This window comes from Dama dama, unplaced genomic scaffold (assembly GCF_033118175.1).
Source record: "Dama dama isolate Ldn47 unplaced genomic scaffold, ASM3311817v1 ptg000020l, whole genome shotgun sequence".
NCBI lineage: Eukaryota > Metazoa > Chordata > Mammalia > Artiodactyla > Cervidae > Dama > Dama dama.
The window spans coordinates 1,215,805-1,221,512 of record NW_026870875.1 but is presented as its reverse complement, the minus strand read 5'-3'; positions in this window follow the sequence as shown (position 1 = coordinate 1,221,512).

Below are 5,708 nucleotides of genomic sequence, written 5' to 3'. Positions count from 1 at the left end.
CTCGGCAAGGCTGGCCAGGGGCAGGGGACCTGCTGGGTCCTGCCCCTGGCCTGTGGGGCCTCTGAGCACATCCGGCCCTCTCCCGCTGGAAGACCTCCCCGGCTGCCTCCAAAGGCCGGTTTGCAAGCACTTCTGCCTGCTGTTCCCGCCACACGCGCACAATGCTCCCAAGCCCGGGAGAAAAGCATTTTTGTGTGGTGCTCACTCCGGGCCCTTGGAAGACCTCCCTGGCTGCCTCCAAGGCCGGTTTGCAAGCACTTCTGCCTGCTGTTCCCGCCACACGCGCACAATGCTCCCAAGCCCGGGAGAAAAGCGTTTCGGGGTGGTGTTCTCTCTGGGCCCAAGAAAGACCTCCCGGTCTGCCCCCAAAGACCGGTTTGCAAGCACTCCCACTCGCTGTTCCCGCCATCCGTGCAAATGCTCCAAGCCCAGGAGAAAAGCGCTTCGGGGTGGTGCTCTCTCCCGGCCCTTGGAAGACCTCCCAGGCTGCCTCCAAAGGCTGGTTTTCAAGAACTCCCCCCGCTGTCCCGCCAGCCGCACAAAATGCTCCCAATCACGGGAGAAAAGCGCTTCGGGGTGGTGATCTCTCCGGGCCCTTGGAAGACCTCCCCGGCTGCCTCCAAAGGCCGGTTTGCAAGCACTCATGTCCGCTGTTCCCGCCCGCCGCGCACAATGCTCCCAAGCCCGGGAGAAAAGCGCTTCGGGGTGGTGCTCTCTGCCGGCCCTTGGAAGACCTCCCCGGCTGCCTCCAAAGGCTGGTTTTCAAGAACTCCCTCCCGCTGACCCGCCAGCCGCACACAATGCTCCCAAGCCCGGGAGAAAAGCATTTTGGGGTGGTGCTCTCTCCGGGCCCTTGGAAGACCTCCCAGGCTGCCCCCAAAGGCCGGTTTGCAAGCACTCCCACTCGCTTTTCCCGCCAGCCACGCACAATCCTCCAAAACCCCGGAGAAAAGCGCTTCGGGGTGGTGTTCTCTCCGTGCCCATGGAAGACCTCCCGGGGTGCCCCCAAAGGCCGGTTTGGAAGCACTCCCACTCGCTGTTCCCGCCATCCGCGCAAATGTTCCAAGCCCGGGAGAAAAGCGCTTCGGGGTGGTGCTCTCTACAGGCCCTTGGAAGACCTCCCCGGCTGCCTCCAAAGGCCGGTTTGCAAGCACTCAATCCTGCTGGTCCGGCCAGCCACGCACAATGCTCCCAAGCCCGGGAGATGAGCGCTTCAGGGTGGTGCTCTCTCCGGGCACTTTCAAGACCTCCCCGGCTGCCTCCAAAGGCAGGTTTGTAAGTACTCATTCCCGCTGCTTCCGCCAGCCACGCACAATGCTCCCAAGCCCGGGAGAAAAGCATTTTGGGGTGGTGATCAGTCCGGGCCCTTGGAAGACCTCCCCGGCTGCCCCCAAAGGCCGGTTTGGAAGCACTCCCACTCGCTGTTCCCCCCATCTGAGCAAATGTTCCAAGCCCGGGAGAAAAGCGCTTCGGGGTGGTGCTCTCTCCTGGCCCTTGGAAGACCTCCCCGGCTGCCTCCAAAGGCCGGCTGGCAAGCACTCCCGCCCGCTGTTCCCGCCAGCCGCGCACAATGCTCCAAAACCCGAGAGAAAAGCCCTTCGAGGTGGTGTTCTCTCCGGGCCCTTGGAAGACCTCCACGGCTGCCTCCAAAGGCCGGTTTGCAAGCACTCCTGCCTGCTGTTCCCGCCACACGCGCACAATGCACCCAAGCCCGGGAGAAAAGCGCTTCGGGGTGGTGCTCTCTCCGGGCCTTTGGAAGACCTCCCCGGCTGCCTCCAAAGGCCGGTTTGCAAGGACTCCTTCCTGCTGTTCCCGCCAGCCACGCACAATGCTCCCAATCCCGGGAGAAAAGTGCTTCGGGATGGTGCTCTCTCCGGGCCCTTGGAAGACCTCCCTGGCTACCTCCAAAGGCGGGTTTGCAAGTACTCATTCCCGCTGTTCCCGCCAGCTGCGCACTATGCTCCCAAGCCCGGGAGAAAAGCGCATCGGGGTGGTGTTCTCTCCGTGCCCATGGAGGACCTCCCCGGCTGCCCCCAAAGGCCAGTTTGCAATCACTCCCACTCACTGTTCCGGCCAGCCCCGCACATGCTCCAAAACACGGGAGAGAAGCGCTTTGGGGTGGTGCTCTCTCCCGGCCCTTGGAAGACTTCCCCGGCTGCCTCCAAAGGCCGGTTTGCAAGAACTCCCTCCCGCTGTCCCGCCAGCCGCACACAATGCTCCCAATCACGGGAGAAAAGCGCTTCGGGGTGGTGCTCTCTCAGGGCCCTTTGAAGACCTCCCCGGCTGCCTCCAATGGCCGGTATGCAAGCACTCATGCCCGCTGTTCCCACCAGCCGTGTACAATGCTCCCAAGCACGGGAGAAAAGCATTTTGGGGTGGTGCTCACTCCTTGCCCTTGGAAGACCTCGGCGCCTGCCTCCAAAGGCCGGTTTGCAATCACTCCTGCCTGCTGTTCCCGCCACCCGCGCACACTGCTCCCAAGCCCGGGAGAAAAGCGCATCGGGGTGGTGTTCTCTCCGGGCCCATGGAGGACCTCCCCGGCTGCCCCCAAAGGCCGGTTTGCAAGCATTCCCACTAGCTGTTCCCGCCAGCCATGCAAATGCTCCCAAGCCGGGGGGAAAAGCATTTTGAGGTGGTGCTCTCTCCGGGCCCTTGCCCCTGTGCCTGGGGGCCAGGCAGGGGGTCCACACTCCCAGGCCAAGGCAGAACCACATGCACACGTTTGTTCCTGCCCCCTGCACCGGCAGAGAGCTCGGGGGAGCCAGAGTCTGCCAGGCAGCTGCTGGGCTGGCTGACTGTGTGGGAAGGGGCAGAGCCGACCTAGGGTCAAGTTGGGCCTCTTGCTCTCCCTGCTGCCCGGAGGCTGCTGGGCCAAAGAGGTCTTGGGCATCCAGCCCCTTGCTGGTCCCTTCGCTCTGACGAGGCCCTCTGAGCTCCAGGATCTCGCAGTGTGGAGACAGCCCCTGCCAGCAACCTCCTCTCCAAGGAGGCCTCAACCGAGGCCTAGGCCCAGGGGAAAGGCACCAGCGGGGATGAGCCTGGGGAGGTGCCCGGGCATGTCTGGACCCAGTCCCCGCAGCCTGCCCCTTGGTGGGGCAGTACCCCCGGAGGCCAGGAAGGTCTGGGCAAGGCTGGCCAGGGGCAGGGGCCCTGCTGGGTCCTGCCCCTGGCCTGTGGGGCCTCTGAGCACGACCGGCCCTCTCCCACTGGAAGACCTCCCCGGCTGCCTCCAAAGGCTGGTTTGCAAGCACTCCCGCCCACTGTTCCCACCAGGCGCGCACAATGCTCCCAAGCCCGGGAGAAAAGCGCTTCGGGGTGGTGCTCTCTCCGGGCCCTTGCCCCTGAGCCTGGGGGCCAGGCAGGGGGTCCACACTCCCAGGCCAAGGCAGAACCACAGGCACACGTCTGTTCCTGCCCCCTGCACCGGCAGAGAGCTCAGGGGAGCCAGAATCTGTCAGGCAGCTGCTGGGCTGGCCGCCTGTGTGGGAAGGGGCAGAGCCGACCTAGGGGCAAGTTGGGCCTCTTGCTCTCCCTGCTGCCCTGAGGCTGCTGGGCCAAAGAGGTCTTGGGCATCCATCCCCTTGCTGGTCCCTTCCCTCTGACGAGGCCCTCTGAGCTCCAGCACCTTGCAGTGTGGAGACAGCACCTGCCAGCAACTTCCTCTCCAAGGAGGCCACAACCGAGGCCTAGGCCCAGGGAAAAGGCACCAGCGGGGATGAGACAGGGGAGGCGCCCGGGCATGTCTGGACCCAGGCCCCGCAGCCTGCCCCTTGGTGGGGCAGTACCCCCGGAGGCCAGGAAGATCTGGGCAAGGCTGGCCAGGGGCAGGGGCCCTGCTGGGTCCTGCCCCTGGCCTGTGGGGCCTCTGAGCATGACCGGCCCTCTCCCGCTGGAGACCTCCCCGACTGCCTCCAAAGGCCGGTTTGCCAACACTCGCGCCCGCTGTTCCCGCCAGGCACGCACAATGCTCCCAAGCCCGGGAGAAAAGCGCTTCGGGGTGGTGCTCTCTCCGGGCCCTTGCCCCAGAGCCTGGGGGCAATGCAGGGGTAACACACTCCCAGCCAAGGCAGAACCACATGCACACGTCTGTTCCTGCCCCCTGCACCGGCAGAGAGCTCGGGGGAGCCAGAGTCTGCCAGGCAGCTGCTGGGCTGGCGGCCTGTGTGGGAAGGGGCAGAGCCGACCTAGGGGCAAGTTGGGCCTCTTGCTCTCCCTGCTGCCCTGAGGCTGCTGGGCCAAAGAGGTCTTGGGCATCCAGCCCCTTGCTGGTCCCTTCCCTCTGATGAGGCCCTCTGAGCTCCAGCACCTTGCAGTGTGGAGACAGCCCCTGCCAGCAACCTCCTCTGCAAGGAGGCCTCAACCGAGGCCTAGGCCTAGGGGAAAGGCACCAGCGGGGATGAGCCTGGGGAGGCGCCCGGCCATGTCTGGACCCAGTCCCCCCAACCTTGCCACTTGGTGGGGCAGTACCCCCGGAGGCCAGGAAGGTCTGGGCAAGGCTGCCAGGGGCAGGGACACTGCTGGGTCCTGCCCCTGGCCTGTGGGGCGTCTGAGCACAACCGGCACTTTCCCGATGGAAGACCTCCCCGTCTGCCTCCAAAGGACGGTTTGCAAGCACTTCTACCCGCTGTTCCCGCCAGGCACGCACAATGCTCCCAAGCCCGGGAGAAAAGCGCTTCGGGCTGGTGCTCTCTCCGGGCCCTTGCCCCTGAGCCTGGGGGCCAGGCAGGGGGAACACACTCCCAGGCCAAGGCAGAACGACATGCACACGTCTGTTCCTGCCCCCTACACCGGCAGAGAGCTCGGGGGAGCCAGAGACTGCCAGGCTGCTGCTGGGCTGGCTGCCTGTGTGGGACGGGGCAGAGCCGACCTAGGGGCAAGTTGGGCCTCTTGCTCTCCCTGCTGCCCTGAGGCTGCTGGGTCAAAGAGGTCTTGGGCATCCAGCCCCTTGCTGGTCCCTTCCCTCTGACGAGGCCCTCTGAGCTCCAGCACCTTGCAGTGTGGAGACAGCCCCTGCCAGCAACCTCCTCTCCAAAGAGGCCTCAACCGAGGCCTAGGCCCAGGGGAAAGGCACCAGCGGGGATGATCCTGGGGAGGCGCACGGACATGTCTGGACCCAGTCCCCGTAGCCTGCCCCTTGGTGGGGCAGTACCCCCGGAGGCCAGGAAAGTCTGGGCAAGGCTGGCCAGGGGCAGGGGCCCTGCTGGGTCCTGACCCTGGCCTGTGGGGCCTCTGAGCACAACCGGCCCTCTCCCACTGGAAGACCTCCCCAGCTGCCTCCAAAGTCCTGTTTGCAAGCACTCCCGCCCGCTGTTCACGCCAGGCTCGCACAATGCTCCCAAGCCCGGGAGAAAAGCGCTTTGGAGTGATGCTCTCTGCGGGCCCTTGCCCCTGAGCCTGGGGGCAAGGCAGGGGGAACACACTCCCAGGCCATGGCAGAACCACATGCCCACGTCTGTTCCTGTCCCCTGCACCGGCAGAGAGCTTGGGGGAGCCAGAGTCTGTCAGGCAGCTGCTGGGCTGGCCGCCTGTGTGGGAAGGGGCAGAGCCGACCTAGGGGCAAGTTGGGCCTCTTGCTCTCCCTGCTGCCCTGAGGCTGCTGGGCCAAAGATGTCTTGGGCATCCAGCCCCTTACTGGTCCCTTCCCTCTGACGAGGCCCTCTGAGCTCCAGCACCTTGCAGTGTGGAGACAGCCCCTGCCAGCAACCTCC